The 20,000-nt window shown below is 40.9% G+C and overlaps 2 long non-coding RNA genes across 2 annotated transcripts in view; both read right to left on the reverse strand.

The window, feature by feature from the left end:
• LOC122344857 overlaps nucleotides 1-6,674 on the reverse strand; it is a 6,695-nt gene extending 21 nt beyond the window's left edge. Inside the window, exons 1-3 of the long non-coding RNA XR_006250938.1 lie at nucleotides 6,652-6,674; nucleotides 6,099-6,315; nucleotides 1-5,368 (exon numbers count right to left, since the gene is read on the reverse strand). The exon at nucleotides 1-5,368 is cut by the window's left edge and continues 21 nt beyond it. This is a non-coding gene — a long non-coding RNA (uncharacterized LOC122344857). The remainder of the gene's footprint in view (nucleotides 5,369-6,098; nucleotides 6,316-6,651) is intronic.
• Nucleotides 6,675-14,154: 7,480 nt separating this feature from the next.
• LOC122345788 lies at nucleotides 14,155-15,323 on the reverse strand. Its single transcript, XR_006251033.1, has 3 exons — nucleotides 15,270-15,323; nucleotides 15,020-15,116; nucleotides 14,155-14,680 (listed from the first exon to the last, which is right to left on the reverse strand). It is a non-coding gene; the product is annotated as an uncharacterized LOC122345788 (long non-coding RNA).
• Between the last annotated feature and the right edge of the window lie 4,677 nt (nucleotides 15,324-20,000).

The raw sequence follows: 20,000 nt of genomic DNA on the forward strand, positions 1-20,000 counted from the left end.
CTCTCTCACACACACACACACACACACACACACACACACTCCTCTCTCACACTGCTTGTGTGTGTTCTTCTGTGACTGATGCGTTTCTCATGTTGCTGTACGAACGGCGGCTTTATTTTCCTTCACTGTCTTTTGCTTTAATGATCTTTCAAACTCACCCACTCACATCAGAGAAACATGCTGCATTTTCCTACGGCTCCACCCACCCGTGTGTGTGTGTGTGTGTGTTAGTGTGTGTGTGTGTGTGTCACTGCTCTTGTGTGAATGAACAGAGAAATCCTTGTGCAACAGTGAGACTCAGAAACATCTGGAATGAAATAAAGTCATGTTGTATTCTGCGTGTCAACAATCACAGTGAAAATGAGAAGAACGACAGACACATTAATAAAAGAAGAGGGAAGAGAGACAAACACTAGCCTGCTCTGTGATTAAACGAGTGTGTGTGTGAACGTCTGAACGAGACAGACAACAGAAAGAGACACAAGCAAGGCATATTTATTTATGTTGCGTCTTTAATACAGAAAACTAATTCAAAGTGATTACACAGAAGTGATAAAAACAGGCCATCCTAAAGTCAGCATACTGTAAGAACATGAAAAGAGACATAAAGACCAAGGCTAAACTGTGTGTTGTCCCTGTGCTGTATATTTCCCAAAATGCAGACACAAGCACATTTTCTCTTACAGTTTCATTTATCAAGTTTATTTATACGCCACATTTAATGCACATGGTGATTCAAAGTAATTTACAGAAAGGAACTAAAAATAACCACACAAATAAAATCAAGGGAGCAACATTTTAAAATGATTTACATTTTTTTTAAATGAATTAAAACAGTTAAAATAGTAGCAGAGCAGGTAAAATCTACAGAAGAACCAGGAGTTGTTTACCAAAAGAAGATATTCTGAAGAACGCTGGGAAGCAAACAGATGCTGGAAGCCGTTGATTTTCAAAGTGAAATATGAAATTAAATAAAAGTACTACAGAAAACAGTGGTGTCTGGGAACTCTTGTGTTCAGCAGAAGAAAGAAACTCACCTTTCCACCTTCATATGTGGGCTAAGCACATGCTAACAGATTTAGAAAAGCAATCAGCTCCGTGAAGCTGTGCTTTAGATTGAATTGAGAACAGCTCTGAGGGTTTTACTTTACTCGTGTTGTGCTCAGCACTTCTTCACAGGACCAGGGACGAAAAACAAATGATTTGTGTTTGTGCTCTTCATCTCTCTGTGTGGGATTTTTCACTCTTTAACAAACAGTCTAATAATAATAACACAAACTGTAAAGCATCAAAATGAAAGTTTACACTTTCATTATTAACGTGCTCTTACTCCAGGTGAGGGATGAGAGAAACCAAAAGAGCAGATGAAAAGTGTCTGAAATCAAACACCGGATTGGAGCATAAACACACGAACACTTCAATCAGTTCTAGAGGAGATGAGTTTATTCTGGTCTTCTTCGCTCGTTCAGACCCGTGTGATTCTCGTCCCGTCGCTGTGTGTTTCCAGAACAGCGCTGGAGTTCGCTCTTAAAGAAACGCCATGTAATGATTAATAAAACAAGCAGAACCTTTTTTTTTTCCTGCCTCTGTCTCTGACATCACAGAAAGCAATAAACACATATTAATTATTTCAATCCCAGCAAACGAGACTGTGGTCTTTATTTGAGGATGTCTTGGTTCCAGGTGTTTGTCCTTGTAATACTGAAAGATTATAAATGGTTTGAGTGTCTGACAGTCATCCTCACATCTTCCTCACGTCCTCACGAGCGTTTAGCTGCGTTCTGCGTTCTAACAGCTCGTCTAGTGTCCCTATCATGGGTGATGAAAAGGTTATTTTCTGGACATAAAACACTTTCATTGTCTTATAATATGTATTTATCCTAACTTTCCCAATCGATGTTCATCTCATCATGTGTGTAATGTGTGATAAAGCAGTGTTTGTGATCGCAGCGCTGCTTTGTGTACAGCGTTACCGTGGAAACTCTTTTCAGTGATTCAGAGCCAGCTCTTTTTATGTGTATATATATATATATATATATATATAAATGATGTATAAATTTATTGTGAATAAATAATCCTTTTCCTTTTGTTTTTGTCCTGTCCTGATTTGTTGAGACTCACCCCGCTGTTCTTTGACCCCGTGACCCTCGGAGGTAAACGCCCACAGACCAAACCAAAGATAAGAGCTTCCCTCCGCTGACAAACACTTGAGATTACTGGACACGCCGACATTCTTCCGAGAATAACTGATTTTGAAATATTTTGTGGTCTGTTTCTGGGCATTAGAGCTGAATCTTCACCTTGCAGTGTTTCACTCAGCGTGAGAGACAATTCATTTCACTTTGTGTTTTTTTCAACGGCTTACACACATTTTCAAAACATTCAGGAATTGCACACACAAAATGTAAAATGCTTCACGTCATAATATTTTAGTTATGAACAGTTGTGTAAAACCTAGGCTGTTCTTTCATGAGCCACAAGGCTGAAAGTAATCACAGATACAAGATTGAAACACATCTTTTTTACTGTAAGCTGTGTTTGTGAAAACAGTATCTCACAGAAGGAAAGAAACACATCAAGCGTGTGAAGTTGTGTAGATGTGTGTTGATTGTGACGATTTATTCTGACTGGTTGTGTCTAAAAAAAAGGAAATCAAGACACTTCCTGTTATTTGTGTTACGGAGTGAATTATGTGTCGTTTTGAAAAAAGTGTTTTATAAAATTGAAACCTGAGTCAGAGGCTGAGAATTAGTGTGTTTCTGCTGCTTGAGTCGGTGATTCAGAGCGTTTCAACAGCAGCCTCTTTCCTCAAAACCAGAAGCAGCATAAAACACATGTTCCTCTTTAATAATTTTGCTCAGCTGACGAGGGTTCGAATCATTAAGCCTGACGTCACTGCCAGCGTTCCTCGAGTGTTTGACCGCTTGAACTCTTCATGAACTTCTGACCGTCTGTGAATCAGAGACACAGCAAACGCTCGAAGAGAACAGCTGATTGTGAGAAGAGATCAGAGTAATCAGAACATAAGAATACAACTAATATTTACTTGTTGAGGCACAAGACTATTAACAAATTATTTAGTGCATTGTGTTTATGGATTTTGAATGAGCTGTCTTTGCAAATCATTAGCTAATGTTTAATTAAAGCAGACAACTGGAAGCTGAAGTTCATAGGTTCAACCATGTGAATTTAATTTTATATAATATAATATAATATGTTATTAGAGGATCAGTTCATGACACATTTAACGAATAATAATTGATTCATTACTTAATCTATGAATTATATGCAATGCTTATTAGTTGCTGATGCAGTAATAAATGGTCTATCTCTTCATGCGTTATACATTAAGTCGTGATTATCTGTGCTTTAGTTACATGCATTAAGCAATAATTAATGCCACCTTTATCATCACCTTTATTTACACAACACTTTTAACAGTAAATATTGTTTCAATGCACTGAACAGTAATGAATTGGAGAATATATGTATGTTAGTGCATCCATATTGTGAAGTGTCACCGATTTCTCATTAATTAGAGCAAGACTTTAGAGCTCTAATTATGTTTATTGTATTCTCTGATTATTAGACAGTAGTGTATTATGATTCCTCAGTAAAGACGTGCTCTCTATGAATCTTTCACGCATGTGGCTCTATAGAGATATGAAATTGATTACGGCTCACATTTACCTACACAGAAAGGGTTAAGTGTGTTATTAGCTGTGTTTAACTGAACACACACACACACACACACACACACACACACACACACAGTGTATGAATCATGCTGTTGGTGAGTGAGCGTGAGAAGCCCAGAACAGCAGAGGAGACGTGATGAGCTCCTGATGAAGAGTGTGTGTGTGTGTGTGTGTGTGTGTGTGCCCACTCATGCTCTACTGTCTCTAAAGCCAAGATGTGACACCTGCTGAATCACCAGTGAGATTCACCTGAGTCATTTAGCAAAGATAAATAGAGGCTTGAGCAGCAGCGAGACACAGAGCCGCTGAACGCTGAAGCTTCGCTGATGCTTGTGTTTCACTCAAAGCACTCCTGAAAGTGTTTAGAGACGTCCAGGTAAGAGAGCATGTTTCCTGCTGCTTGCGTCGCATTAGTCCTGTGCTTCTCTGCGTCGGTGCGTCATCATCTGCGTTTCTTCTGCTGTACTGATCAGTGCTGGGGAGGGACTAGTTACATGTAACCCAGTTAATCTGTTACAGTTACTGAGGATAAAATGTGTAATTAAATTACAGCTACTTATGAAAATGTTAAGAATTACATTTGTTTTACATTGTCACACACATACTATACAGATATGATTGATTTCATTCCCAAATGGCATTGACTGGTTAAAGAGACCCCAGTGTTTCAGGAGTTTATGACTGGATCTATTGTATTTCCTTTTTGGGAAATGATTTCATAAACACAGCTATTCAACTTTTTCTTATGATTTTAAATCTACATTTAACCTCAGAGACGGAGGTGCTAAAGTTTGATTTTATGGTGGCTGTGCTTTAAACTGAAATTATTTTACTCTTAATTTAAATGATTTTCAAAGTCTGACAGAAATTAGTGTTGAGTATTATAGCATAGTGTAAAGTTAACCCTGCTTTACATGTTTTAATATGATTGACAAGGGAAAATGATGCTAGAAAAAAGCTACTTATTACATTTAAAACAGAGGAACCGTGATACTTCCAGAGTATCTCTCCCAGCACTGATTCTGATTCTGTTTTCTGAAGATGGACAGTGTGGTTCTTCTTGTGTTTGATCTCAGTGAAGAGACGCAGCTCTCCTGTGACTGGTGTGTTCATGTCGTTTAGCGTGAGCACTTCACATCAGTGTTATATTAACACTGGCACGACTCACTGTGTGTTATGTCAATTAAATATTCATTAGCGCCGGCTGCTCTGTTTTGGAGGTGACAGTGTGAGCGTATTAATAACTGGCGTTTAGATTAACGTGTATGCGTGTGTGTATGAGCGAGCGCGCGCGTGTGTGTCTGTGAGTGTGCGTGTGTCCGTGAGTGTGTGTGTGTCTGTGAGTGTGTGTGTGTCTGTGAGTGTGTGTGTGTCTGTGAGTGTGTGTGTGTCTGTGAGTGTGCGTGTGTCCGTGAGTGTGTGTGTGTCTGTGAGTGTGTGTGTGTCTGTGAGTGTGTGTGTGTCTGTGAGTGTGTGTGTGTCTGTGAGTGTCGCTCTAATGATACCTTCATGTTCATCTCCTCATCAGGGCCGTTAGCGGTTCATGACCTCTGCTGGCTTTCAGCGGCCGGTTCTTGACATTTGTTCGCTAGATTGACTCGAGCGAGATTTTCCAGCTTCACACGCAGCTCTCTCCTGCTTTGCATTCAGCAGCTCGTCTGGGCGCAGGTCTGAAAAACACAAAAGTGGGTCAGAAGCGAATAATTTCTTGAGCCCAGCGAATGTCAGAAGACATGGAGGTTCTGAGGGCATTTTAATAAGCGGCACCAATATTCATCCCCGCGGACGGACAGGCGGAGAGCGGCCCGGGGACCGCAGGCGCAGGCGTGTGAGAGCAAACCCTCGCAGTGCACTCTTATGATGAAATACATTCAGGCATTTAATGCTAAACAGACGCCCCACAAACACGCCGCTCAGAGAAACGCATCAGTCTATTAGAATCAGTCAAACTGTGTGTGTGTGTGTGTGTGTGTGTGTGAGGAGAGCGCTGCAATCAGACGCCGGCCCGAACGATGCATATGTAACCCGTGATACGTAATGTAAGGTTTAGACCTACTCTGATGATAGACCAGTTAGTGCAAAGGTTTGGTTCGTCCGAGGAGAGAGAGAGAGAATGTAGCAGAAGTGAACAAGTTATTTGAATGAGATTTTATTTTAGTGATCCTTTAAACCAAATAAACAACACAGACTTATAATTAGGAAAATGAACAAATAAAACAAAGTATAATTTCTCTGAATGACGTACCCAAGTTTCACAAAAGCATTAATTTCCTCAATGAACTGATAAAAAACCTGAGGATTCAGAAATTCCGTCTCAATTGTCAATTAATTGATGGTAATCTCAGTCTTTAGTCTCCACTCCAGATCAGGACAAAGTGAACTGTGCAATTTCACTCCTACCAGTTGAAGGTGTGCAAGTTTAGTTCCTGTGTCTGTCAACCGGTGAAATTCACGCAAAGGTTCAAAGATTCGCTTAAAGGAGGCTCGCCAGTCCAACTCCACACCGCAGTTATATGAAGAGTTGAGACAGTTCAAGAATAGTTCTCACTTCAGCCGATTCATCCAGGAAAGGAACTCACATGGAACAAGAGCAGAACAAAGGGAAGAAAAACCTGGCCTTGAATACATAAGGCCACAAAATAACAATTAGTATTGGATAACAATTCCACATAGATTAACATATTCATTCACACACAATGCAATAAATTGTCCATCTAAGCATAATTTCTCCTTAACAATCAAGATATTATTAATTGTTGTGTACTTTCTTATATATCTTTTGTTTGTTTGTTATACAATTACACTTTTATATTTTTTATACTATCAGCCATCATGTTTGTTCCCACTTCACACATTAGGGTATATTTGTCAACAGTACTGCACCCTTTGATAAAACACAATAAATTCAGACTGCTTTATGATAACAAAGTAAAAAACATTAACATTAACTCACCAAGGAACTAATATACATGTACACCAGGACAATTGCAGATGAACCCTGTTTCAGACGTCACTCTCAATTGCCTTCAGCTTCTCTGATCCTTTGGTTAGACATATTAGCACCACATGTTATATTAGCTTCATGCTAGCGTTTCGATAACATTATCAACATCGGGCCAATCACAATGTGAATAATATATTACTTGAGTTTGTTTAACAGGTAATATATCTTTATATACATGTGATCATCTTACTTAATCTCTCTCATTTCGGTGCCTTGAATCTTCCGAAACTGCATCTCACATCTGCTCACATGAGAGGCTCACGAGGAAAAGGAACGATAGCGAATCCTCTGCTCTCTAAAAATTGCCGCGATCGCGGACCCCTATGACGTCATTCACCCGCGACCTCATTGCGAAGTGAAAGAGTGCGCTATTGGTCACAATTATAACTTTGATATTTTATATATTTTTTTTCCACAGTCATGTTTATGTTTCGGTTCTTGTTTTTTTTTTAAAAAAAAAACAACTATTATTTAATTAATATTATTGCTGAGTTAATGTACTAGTATGCACTTGTTTATGCATTAGTAATCTGGGTTACACTTCCCTAACTCTAGGCACGTCCTCGGCCATGCTTGAGGTTGACTTGTCACCAGTGAGGGAAAAGTAACAGGCATATTCAAGGAATGGTCAACTGACGTGGATTCTTCCAAGGAGGTAGTAAGTGCTGAACTCAACCCTTGCAATAGGGACTGCACAACCATGGTTAACGGATTTCCCAGCTTAGGGTACTCAAATTTTTTTGGGGGCCTACACTGCCTTTTAGAACGTCTTGGGCCCATGCCTTCAAGGTCATCATCCATAGATTGTTGGTTACTTGAACCACCTTGGACAGGTGGTGTCTGGTCATGGAGTTGGACTTCCTCACTCAGGCTATCCGACAGACCTGAAGACTCCAGTACATTCTCATTTAAAGGTCTTACTAGCTCTGGGATTTTACTGTCGTTACAGCTTTGGTTTCGGCAGGTCTCCACACTAACTTTGTCTTCAGGCACTGTAGAACCTACTCCAATATCATTTCTGGTAAAATTCTCCATGGGTAGATGACTTTCCTCTCCATTGTTTGTTTGGTAATGGATTTCTTTCCCTTCTCCCAAGCTTACATCAGGTAAGATTTCTACTAAAGGGTCCACTGGAACCAGAGGTTGTTCATCAGTGTCATTCAGGTTCTCTTGTGCAGGATTTACCACAGCTGGAGATGACTCCACTGACTTAAATTCAGGTAAGGTTCCTGAATTCAGTAGACTTCCTGGAAAAGGTGAGATGGTCTTTGTGCTGAAATCCAACTGGAACCTTGAAGGGTTTGTATGAACAGGCTCATCCTCTGATTCTGACTGACTGCTCATGAAAGGCTCCTGTTGGACGGCTTCATTTACAGAGCGGGACCTGGTTCTAGGCTTACGACGCACCTGTAGAGGATTTGACTCTTCAATTTCACTCACACCAAGAAACCCACAAGGCAGCAGCAAGTCACGATGTAAGGTGCGGACTGGTCCATCTTTTCCATCAGGGCACACTGTATACACTGGCATGTCACCTGCTTTACTGAGTACCACATAAATCTCGGATTCCCATTTGTCGGACAGCTTGTGTTTCCCTCTCAGTTTCACATTTCGCACCAGGACCAGATCACCCGTTCAAGTGCAGAGGCATTTACATTCTTGTCAAAACGTCTTTTATTCTGATCAGCTACTTTTGATGCATTGTGAGTAGCAACTTTGTAGCTTTCCTCTAGTCGATTTTTAGGATTTCACATATTGTGAATGTGACAGAAATGAGGTACTGGAGAGTCCAAAAGCGAGATCGACTGGTAGTCGGGGCTGCCTGCCGAACATAAGCTCATAGGGTGAGTACCCTGTTACATCACTCCTGGTACAGTTATACGCATGCACCAAGGGTCTGACATGATCTTTCCAATGAGCCTTGTTCTTGTTCTCCAGGGTACCTAGCATCTGCAAAAGGGTTCTATTAAAACGTTCCACCGGATTCCTCTAGGATGGTAGGGGTGGTCCTCACTTTTGGATGCCAGCCATCCTACACAGCTCTTGGATGGTGCGAGATTCAAAGTCTGGCCCTTGGTCACTGAGCAGCTTTTCAGGAAAGCCATAATGGACAAAGAAATTATCCCATAGACATTTAGCAACGGTTTGTGCTTTTTGGTTTCGGGTAGGAATCGCTACAGCATACTTAGTAAAATGGTCTGTGATGACCAAAATATCCTTGGTGTTACTGCTGTCTGGTTCCAGCGTTAAGAAGTCCATACAAACCAGTTCTAAAGGCCTATGGGTTTGAATGTTAACCAAGGGGGCGGCTTTCTGGGGACGAGTCTTCCTACGAACGCAGCGCCGCACCTTTTGATCTTCTTCTTCAACATCCGCAACCATCTTTGTCCAGTAAAATCTGGAGCGGAGAAGATCGAGGGTTCTCTCCAGACCAAAATGACCCATGTCATCATGGAGACTGGTAAGTACCATTTCTCGAAGATCTTGAGGTAAAGCCAGTTGGTTCACAACTTTTCCTCCATCCATCCTCTTCCTGTATAATAACCCATCCTTTAGCTCAAGTTTGTTCCATTGTCTTATCCACAGGTTTACTGCAGGTGAGTGGAATTTTAGACTTGCAGGTCTGCAATTTGACTCCAAATAACCAATTACCTCTTTAATTTCAGGGTCTGCTCGCTGCCTCCTGATCAGATCCTCTACAGACAGGTGAGGCATCTCAGGAAGACCATGGCCCTTTTCTTCCTCAATTTCTGGAGGTAATGCCTTTGCATTCATGCTTAAGGACTCCATTAAAGTTAACGGGAAGGGCTGAGAGTCAAGGGACTGTCTGACTTGATGTTTGTCACAGATTGCCTCCACTACCTCTGGCAAGATGATCTTGGTGTGGCCTTGAAGATCTGCAAGGTGATGTAAAGTGAACTGTTTGATTCTCTCTTGCTCTTTTTTAGATTCCCAGTCATTCAAGGGTTCACCATTTGGACGACGAGACAGTCCATCCGCATCTTGATTTTGAGATCCTGCTCTGTACTGTATCTTAAAGTTGTACATTGAGAGACTGGATAACCATCTATAACTAGTGGCATCGAGCTTGGCCGAGGTAAGGACATAAGTGAGTGGATTGCTATCCGTGACCACTGTGAAGTCTGCACCATATAGGTAATCATGGAATTTGGTGGTAATTGCCCATTTAAGAGCCAAAAATTCCAATTTGTGGGCTGGGTACTTGGCCTCACACTTTGTTAATCCACGGCTAGCATAAGCTATGACTCTCATGTGTCCCTCCTGTTCTTGATACAATGCTGCTCCAAGACCGGTGGCACAAGCATCAGTGTGAAGTATGTAAGGCAGACAAGGGTTTGCATACCCCAATATAGGAGCAGAAGTTAACTTTTCTACAAGAGTGTCAAACGCCTGCTGACACTCAGTAGTCCATCGGTCACCCAGCAAATCTTTGGGATCGAGATAAGTGCGATCTTTATCTTTGTCTTTCTTTTTACCCTTCCGGACCGGAGGATAGCCAGCAGTAAGGTGGTTTAACGGCTTAGCTATCTTGGAGAAATCTCTGACAAATCTCCGGTAGTATCCTGCAAATCCCAGGAAGGACTTCAGTTCTCGAAGGTTCTGGGGCCTGGGCCATGTTTTGATGGCCTCTATTTTTGATGGGTCAGTTTCCACACCCTTCTCAGAAACGATGTGGCCCAAATAACGCACAGACGTTTTGAAGAATTTGCACTTTTCGGGTGAGAGCTTTAAACCAAATTCCTTCAGGCGGCTCAGAACTTGCATCAGCCGACGCTCATGCTCTTCAAGGGTTTCGGAAAAGATGATGACATCATCTATGAAGACCAACACTTCTCTTCTATTCAAGTCACCCATACAGCGCTCCATAAGCCGCTGAAATGTGCTGGGCGCGTTGGTAATCCCCTGCGGCATGCGGTTAAACTCCCAAAAACCAAGAGGGCATACAAACGCAGTCTTCTGTTTATCTGCTTCATCCATTTCAATCTGGTAATACCCAGACTTTAGATCCAGAACGGAAAACCACTTGGAACCGGTCAATACAGAGAACACTTCCTCTAGGTTTGGGAGAGCGTATGCGTCACGGATGGTCTGAGAGTTAAGCTTTCTGAAATCAATACATAGCCGCACTGAGTTGTCTTTTTTTCTGACTACTACAATGGGGGATGCGAATGGGGATTCTGACTCCCGAATTATCCCAGCTGCTAACAACTCCTCTAGATGCTTCCTGACAGCACTAATGTCTTGTGGATGGATGGGTCGAGCTCTGAAGGAGTCTCATCTCTCAGTTTGATTTGATGCTTCACCTTTCCAGAGTGCCCGTAATCCATGTCATTTAGAGCAAAAACCTCGGGCATAGAATTTAACAAGGCCGATATTCGTTCTTTCCACTCAGAGGGCAAAGGGGAGTCTCCAAAATCAAAAGGTATCTGGAGGCCTTTAGACTTTTCTGGTGTTTTAGAAACATCTCTTGCTAATGGCTTGTCCATTACCTGTTGGACAGCATGTAACTCCGAAATCACAATCTTGGGCGGGATGACAATATCAGACTGAGTTTCATTCTTGACCACCACAGGCAAGGAGAAGAAACGCTTCCCAGGTAAGGTGTGCAATCCACTAGCAACTAATAACCCCCCTGGAAGAGGAGACATTGTGGGATGACTGATAACAGTAAGTTTTTCTGCTGGAAGGCATTTCAGGCAAACAACCCCATCCAGAACAGCAGTATGCCCTGCCAACACAGTTTCAGGGACAGTCCCTTTAATGTCACACATCCAAAAGTTTCAGCACATGACTGTTTATGTCTCACATCGAGTGTCTTCAGCACTGCAGCATACCCATGATAACCTGGACTGGGGCTTACAGTCTCATTTTGCACATAGTTGGAGTAAAGTGCATCGAGGGTATTTGTGCCAATGAGGACTTGTGGAACATTTATCAAATCTGGGACCACCAGTGCCAATGTGGTAACCTCAGCATCTGTTCCTAAGAACTCCTTAGGAAACTTTAGAGCTACGTCCACATACCCCAGGTAAGGCACAGATTGTCCATTTGCCCCTTCCACTTCCAGCAGAGACTCCAGAGATTGCAAAGGGTGATGAGCCAGGTACTTTTTGTAAAAAGATAAAGGAATTGTGGTCACCTGGGAACCAGTATCTAAAAGGCAGTTCACTTGAATTTCATCAATGCAGATATGGGCAGTACATTTCATTCCGATTAGCCCTTGTGGCAGTTTGGGTTTAGGGCACTGACGTTTCATCTCAGTCTCTATATGCCCTGCTACAGAGACTGCCTGCTGTTTAACTGAGCAGTAGTTATTTGGTTCTTCAGATCCCACTGGGCTTGTTTTTCTCTTAACTGGCATTTCTTTTCATATACTTTAGAGGGATTGGGATCATTTTCACAATTGATGGCGAGGTGTCCATCCTCTCCACATCTAAAGCAATATCCAGGACGAGGACGGGAGGATGTCACAAAACCCCTTCTTTGCTGGTTATTTTCATCCTTCTCTGTCTGCCTATTCTGGAATTTCACTGAGGAGCCTTTGGAGGTAAATGTCTTCCCTGTCCGCTGTTGGGGGGTTTCAGGAGCTGTTAAGTGAGCCTTTAATTCTGCCACTTGTTTCTTTAACCCAGCTAACTCCTTAGATTCTGGGTTTTCTTCTGGTCTTTCTTTTTCAGAAATGCATGTTTTCATAGCATTTACTTGTGCTTGTAGTTCTCTTAGTTCTTTCTTTAGCTGTTTCATATCATCATTTTTCAGACTCTCAGGCTGACCTTTCTGGTAAGTTGAGGTTTGAATAGCGGCAACCTGAGCATGCAGTTCGATATTTGAGCCTAATGGTATCAACCTCTTCAGCTGCTACAACTGCATCACGAGCATGCTGACATTTGATGTGTTGCAGTTCTCAGTTTGGAGGTGTTACTCTGTTTGTTTAGTCCAAAATGGCTACGCATTCTGTCTCTTTTGAGGCTTGCCGATCTTCCTCGGTGCGAATAGATACTACCAACTCTGCAAAGGAAGGTGGGTTGTTTTTTCTTCTCTAGCTGTAGGCTAGCAATTAATCCATTATCCCAACATCCACGGCAAAATTGTCTTATGAGACAACGACTTTGCTCACTTCCAGAAATGCCACCTCTCCTTACAGTTGTGCTCAGCATGACCTGTAGTCGGTGTAAATAACTGGAAGCCTTTTCTCCTGGGTTCTGTAGCATGGTCATAAATTTTGCCAATAGCTCGTCTCCATCCTCCACAGATCCATAGACAGATTCTAACAGTTCCAAGTATGCTAATGGTGAAGACTGGGGGCTCATGTGTTTAATGACATCAGCTGCAGGAGGGAGCAGACTATCAATTATTCTCCTGGTTCGTGACAAGTCCGAAATAGAAGGGTCATCCAGCAGAAATTGAACATTCGCCCGCCAAGTGTCAAAGTCTGGTTCACTCACTGGTCTAGGAACTTTCCCAGAGAAGGATCTGAGACGGAAAGAGGTAGGTTGTATTGGAGCAGTGTCATTTGTTCTGACAATGTGTTCAACTACAACTTTTTGCACGCTGGGTGGATCAATCATGTCCATAGTAAGATCTGTATGAGGTGATACTGTAACTTTGGGATTGCTAGTTCTACTGTTAAATCTTTCCTTGGCCAGGTTTTGGGATTTCTTTGACTCAATTCCATTTATTGGGAAGTTGTTTGATGACAAAGGGGCTGCGTGATCTGTGGTCACTCTCTGTGATTTGTCCGGAGAAGACTGTCCATCCAACGAGTTAGCTGTGCTATCACTCAATTGAGAGTCTGCTGCATCTGTGTTCTCAAATCTTTCGTCTGAATTAGGTGAGGGCTCTGTGAGAGAATGACCAGATTTCATCTTTTTTAGCTCCTCCTGGAGTACTTCTTCAATTGACTTGCCACTAGCATTAGCAATAATCTGCAGTTCTTCCAAATACTCTTAATGCACTAGCTGCATGAGGGTAGACAGAGCTTAAGGAACGCACATTAAAAGTAGTATCTGGATTTAGCGTACTGACTATTATTACAGGAAGTAGAGGCTTTAACGTTTTAATGGCAGAGCTATAGGTGAATTCTATAATGCTATGACGATGGAATTCAGAGTTTGGGTCATCAATGAGAAAGTTACGGCTGATACTACCAAACCTCATAAGCCATGCTTCTAGGTCATGATCTGTTTCAGTTAATGTCAAACCTCCAGCTATTACAGCATTTGCGACATTTACCTTCTCTCTGATTATGACATCCATGTTTTAATATTCTGCTCAATGTATGATTTCAATAGAACTTTCACCTTTTCACCCTGCTGCAGGCCAATCTCTCTCCTGGCTGGCTCGCCACTTTTTTTTGTAACCCGTGATACGTAATGTAAGGTTTAGACCTACTCTGATGATAGACCAGTTAGTGCAAAGGTTTGGTTCGTCCGAGAGAGAGAGAGAGAGAATGTAGCAGAAGTGAACAAGTTATTTGAATGAGATTTTATTTTAGTGATCCCTTTAAACCAAATAAACAACACAGACTTATAATTAGGAAAATGAACAAATAAAACAAAGTATAATTTCTCTGAATGACGTACCCAAGTTTCACAAAAGCATTAATTTCCTCAATGAACTGATAAAAAACCTGAGGATTCAGAAATTCCGTCTCAATTGTCAATTAATTGATGGTAATCTCAGTCTTTAGTCTCCACTCCAGATCAGGACAAAGTGAACTGTGCAATTTCACTCCTACCAGTTGAAGGTGTGCAAGTTTAGTTCCTGTGTCTGTCCAACCGGTGAAATTCACGCAAAGGTTTCAAAGATTCGCTTAAAGGAGGCTCGCCAGTCCAACTCCACACCGCAGTTATATGAAGAGTTGAGACAGTTCAAGAATAGTTCTCACTTCAGCCGATTCATCCAGGAAAGGAACTCACATGGAACAAGAGCAGAACAAAGGGAAGAAAAACCTGGCCTTGAATACATAAGGCCACAAAATAACAATTAGTATTGGATAACAATTCCACATAGATTAACATATTCATTCACACACAATGCAATAAATTGTCCATCTAAGCATAATTTCTCCTTAACAATCAAGATATTATTAATTGTTGTGTACTTTCTTATATATCCTTTTTTTGTTTGTTTGTTATACAATTACACTTTTATATTTTTTATACTATCAGCCATCATGTTTGTTCCCACTTCACACATTAGGGTATATTTGTCAACAGTACTGCACCCTTTGATAAAACACAATAAATTCAGACTGCTTTATGATAACAAAGTAAAAAAAAAAACATTAACTCACCAAGGAACTAATATACATGTACATCAAATGAACCAGGACATTTGCAGATGAACCCTGTTTCAGACGTCACTCTCAATTGCCTTCAGCTTCTCTGACCCTTTGGTTAGACATATTAGCACCACATGTTATATTAGCTTCATGCTAGCGTTTTCGATAACATTATCAACATCGGGCCAATACAATGTGAATAATATATTACTTGAGTTTGTTTAACAGCTAATATATCTTTATATACATGTGATCATCTTACTTAATCTCTTTCATTTCGGTGCCTTGAATCTTCCGAAACTGCATCTCACATCTGGTCACATGAGAGGCTCACGAGGAAAAGGAACGATAGCGAATCCTCTGCTCTCTCTAAAAATTACGCGATCGCGGACCCCTATGACGTCATTCACCCGCGACCTCATTGCCGAAGTGAAAGAGTGCGCTATTGGTCACAATTATAACTTTGATATTTTATATATTTTTTCCACAGTCATGTTTATGTTTGGTTCTTGTTTTTTTGTTTTTTTAAAAAAACTATTATTTAATTAATATTATTGCTGAGTTAATGTACTAGTATGCACTTGTTTATGCATTAGTAATCTGGGTTACACATAGCAACACCTTGACAACCACCATAAAAAAAAAAAACAGATTTTATTACTTTGAATACAATGTTTTACACACGTTTTTTTAGAATTGTGGTTTTAAGTAAAAATGTTAGTACGCTTTAAAGGAGAGAAACATAAAACCTATTGGAAACACATCTATTTAGTAATGCAATGGAAAAATAGTGCTCAGTTGCTACTGTATCTGAGATCTGATGTTTGGTGATACTGACAGATGCTGTATACTGTCTGTCATTTTAAGTTTTAAGCTTTTTTTAGTTGACCTCTAAAATGTAATGCTGTCGTCTCTGGCTTCCTTAGTTGGGGACACTTAATTTACAGTGATCATCGTTGATTTGAATACGCTGTATTTAATAAAAATGAAGTGTTTAATTTTATCATTATACAGTACTCTCACTCTATTCTCCTGTTTGATTCTGTTCAGTGCTTTGGCACAATCTGTATTGTTAAAAGCGCTACATAAATATAAGTGATTGATTGAATGATTATTTAGCTCTCGCAACAATAATTTCATCCATTTCAAATGCAAAATATTTTAAGACTTTAATGTTTTTTGGGCATTAAATAATGTGCAAATACCAGTAATTTGACAATCACAAACTTTAGTAAATCTCTACTCCCTTTGCTGTCTGAAAGAGAAACTCCTATAAATGTATATGCAATAGGTTCAGGTGTAAAAATAACTTTGTCCACGTCTTTTCGGTGCTAATTCATTACTGAGTAAAACCTAACAGTGAAAATAAATAGTAAATTAAAGGGGCCCCAAAACAGAACCTTGGGGAACACCAACGGAGACAGGTAAGGAATATGATCCAAATTGTTTAAGTTGAACAAATTGAGTTCAGCCAGAAAGATAAGACCTGAACCAGGTTAAAAGAGTAGCAACAACTCCAAGTGAGGTTAGCCTTTTTTTTAAAGAACCTGGTAAGAGATGGTATCGAAAGCTGTGCTTAAGTCAATAAAAATAATTATGGTTAAAAGTCCAGAACCAGCCACTATGTGCAAGTCATCTGTAACTTTGACCACGGCAGTCTCTGTAAAAGCCGAAAGCTTGACTGAAATTCTTCTGGGCCTTTATGTGGGCGGCGAGTGTTTTGGCAGCGTCCAGGTTTTGTCATGAGTCTGGTGTTCCTCCCCCAGAGCTGCTGATGAGTCATGATGATCTTCACTCATTAGTGCTGTTCCCTACATACTGAACCTGAGAAAGAGTACATGAGAATAGCCAGAATCCCTTCTGAGGTGAGAAATGAAGTAAGCACACACACACACACACACACAGCAGAAAGTTTCAGAAGTCTTGCTTTACTTTGGTGAGAGGTACCTGCTTACAAGCTCTCTCAGCAAGTCAGAATTCCTGCAGCGTGACGAACGAGACGGACACAAGCAGCAGCTGGAATCACACGCTAACCTCCGTCCTACAACAACAGCCAAAAATAAAGATTCTGTCATCATTTGCTCCCCCTCATGTTGGTCAAACCCTTACGACTTTCATTCTTCAGTGTCGCTGAGCAGAACATTCACTCTGTTACATAACACTTCATATCGATAGTCCACTTTACTAATTCTTTTAACTGCACTCTACTCTACTACTAACTAAATTAGTTTCCTTGAGCATTCTGCTGACTAGAAGGAACTTTGCCAGTTCGTGTCAACTTATTCAGCCTACTAAAACTAGTTGGAAATTTATGTTAGTTGACATATAATTGTAAATTAATAAGAGTTAGTTGACATATAATTGTACATTTATTTTAGTTGTAGTTGTAGTCTGTCTATGTGTGTCATTAGCCTTCTTCTATGTGGATTTACCTTTATTTTAGGGATTAATTAAAGGCTCATAAACCTTCTTGATCATCTTCTGCGTTTTCATTGACATTAGTTGACATGTAGATATAAATTATTGATAGTGGACATATAGTTAAGTTGCCATGTAGTTGTAAATTATTGATAGCTAGTTGACATAGTTATAATTTTGTATCTGTAAATAAATGAAAGGCGATGTGTTACAAAGTTACTCATAAGTAATCGAGGTAACACTTTATTTTGATGGTCCTTTATGAACTTTCTGTTGACGATAAGTAACTTTGCACCTAGATGCCAGCTAACGTTCATCAGAGTATAACTGTCTGATTATTGTGACGATCTCCCAACAGACTATAGGTAGCTTTTCAAAAACATGTCAACTTATTATAACCCTAACCCTACCAGTCTACTAACACTAATTTAAATTAGTTGGCATGTAGGGGCAAAGTTACTTATCGTCAACAGACTATTCATAAAGGACCGTCAAAATAAAGTGAAACCGTAATTGAATGCTTCGAGTGGACTCTCAAAATAAAGCCAAGCTCCATATAAATATCATTGTCAGGTCTTCTGAAGTCATATTATACCTGAGGAACAGACCCTGTTTCTGTGGTGAAACTGAAGAAACACATTGGTCTCATTTTGGCTCTTATTACACACACACACATACTCTCTCTTTAATGGTTTGTTTATCGTTGTTTGTTCTCGGTTCAGCCTCAGGCACTTCCACATCATTCTGACACAGAATCACACAGAGAAGAGAGATTGAGACGCAAGACGGGAAAAGACGAGTGTCCAGAAGGCTTTGTGTGATCCACCTCACTGACCCTGAACCTGTTCATACAGACTTTTTAGAGCTGATTCGTTTTCTCTGTTATTCGTTTGCGTTTCTTGCAAACATGGTGAAACACACGTGAACGTTCTCCATCGTTCTGCCCTTGAGAGACAAAGTCGTCCTCATAATCCTGCTCCTTTCTCTCCTTCCATTTTCTTTCTTTTTTCTTTTGGAGGGAAATGTTTGCCTGTGTTTTCATGGTTGTCATGGACACCAGCACTCCTGGCTTTATGAAATGACAAAATGGTTATAAAGTTACGTAACTTCATTCTACTAATTTCTCTATTAGAAGGAGCAGATTGTATACCGCTGTTACTGTAAATAAGTGTTTGCTTTCACAAAAGACACGCGACAGTGCAGAAGCTCGATGAAAACACCGTCTGTCAAAGTACATTACTGAGGGTTATTCTCATTTACTCACCGATGAATCACCTTAACTTGAGATTTCAATCCTGAATGTCTTCCTCAAGCGGCACTATTTGCTAAACATGGATTAAACTGACCAGACTGAGCACAAGTCAAGTCACCTGTATTTCTATAGTGCTTTATATCTATTTCAGCAGTAAAGCAGAAGAGTGTTATTATTCAGATCAGTTCTTTTTTGCGGTGCAGTGAAATCAATAGTTTTACTGAATATTAATTGTCTTTTACACCCTGACTCCAGAACAAGGCAGCGTTCACGTGTGAATGTGATTGATCTACAGGACCTTTTCTGTTCATTAAAAACATCAGACCTGTCAGCGTGATCCACTGAACGCTAACAAACACAGCTCTGCTGTATTCTGCTGTTTTAGCTTAATGAGGCTTGATTTGATATTTTGCGATCTAATGAATGACATTCAGATCTTGTGTTCTGCTCTCCACTGACGAGAACAATCAGCGCTGATCGTCCAGATGCAGTGATTCAGACTGATATAACACATCACCTGATGGACCTTCTGCAGCATCTGCATACATCTCATGTTTCACAGAGCTGTGTGTGTGTGAGTGTGTGTGTGTGCGTGAGTGCGTGAGTGTGTGTGTGTGTGTGTGTGTGTGTGTGTGTGTGTGTGTGTGTGTGTGTGAGTGCGTGTGTGAGTGTGTGTGTGTGTGTGTGTTTGTGTGAGTGTGTGTGAGTGCGTGTGTGTGTGTGTGAGTGTGTGTGTGTGTGTGTGTGTGTGTGTGTGTGTGTGTGTGTGTGTGTGTGAGTGTGTGTGTGTGTGTGTGAGTGTGTGTGTGTGCGTGAGTGCGTGAGTGTGTGTGAGTGTGTGTGTGTGTGAGTGTGTGTGTGTGTGTGAGTGTGTGTGAGTGTGTGTGTGTGTGTGTGTGTGTGTGTGTGTGTGAGTGTGTGTGTGTGTGTGAGTGTGTGTGTGTGAGTGTGTGTGTGTGTGTGTGTGTGTGTGTGTGAGTGTGTGTGTGTGTGTGTGTGTGTGTGTGTGTGTGTGTGTGTGTGTGTGTGTGTGTGTGTGTGTGTGTGTGTGTGTGTGTGTGTGTGTGTGTGTGTGTGTGTGTGTGTGTGTGTGTGTGTGTGTGTGTGTGTGTGTGTGTGTGTGTGTGTGTGTGTGTGTGTGTGTGTGTGTGTGTGTGTGTGTGTGTGTGTGTGTGTGTGTGTGTGTGTGTGTGTGTGTGTGTGTGTGTGTGTGTGTGTGTGTGTGTGTGTGTGTGTGTGTGTGTGTGTGTGTGTGTGTGTGTGTGTGTGTGTGTGTGTGTGTGTGTGTGTGTGTGTGTGTGTGTGTGTGTGTGTGTGTGTGTG

Source organism: Puntigrus tetrazona, chromosome 5, assembly GCF_018831695.1.
Source record: "Puntigrus tetrazona isolate hp1 chromosome 5, ASM1883169v1, whole genome shotgun sequence".
In the NCBI taxonomy this organism is placed as follows: domain Eukaryota; kingdom Metazoa; phylum Chordata; class Actinopteri; order Cypriniformes; family Cyprinidae; genus Puntigrus; species Puntigrus tetrazona.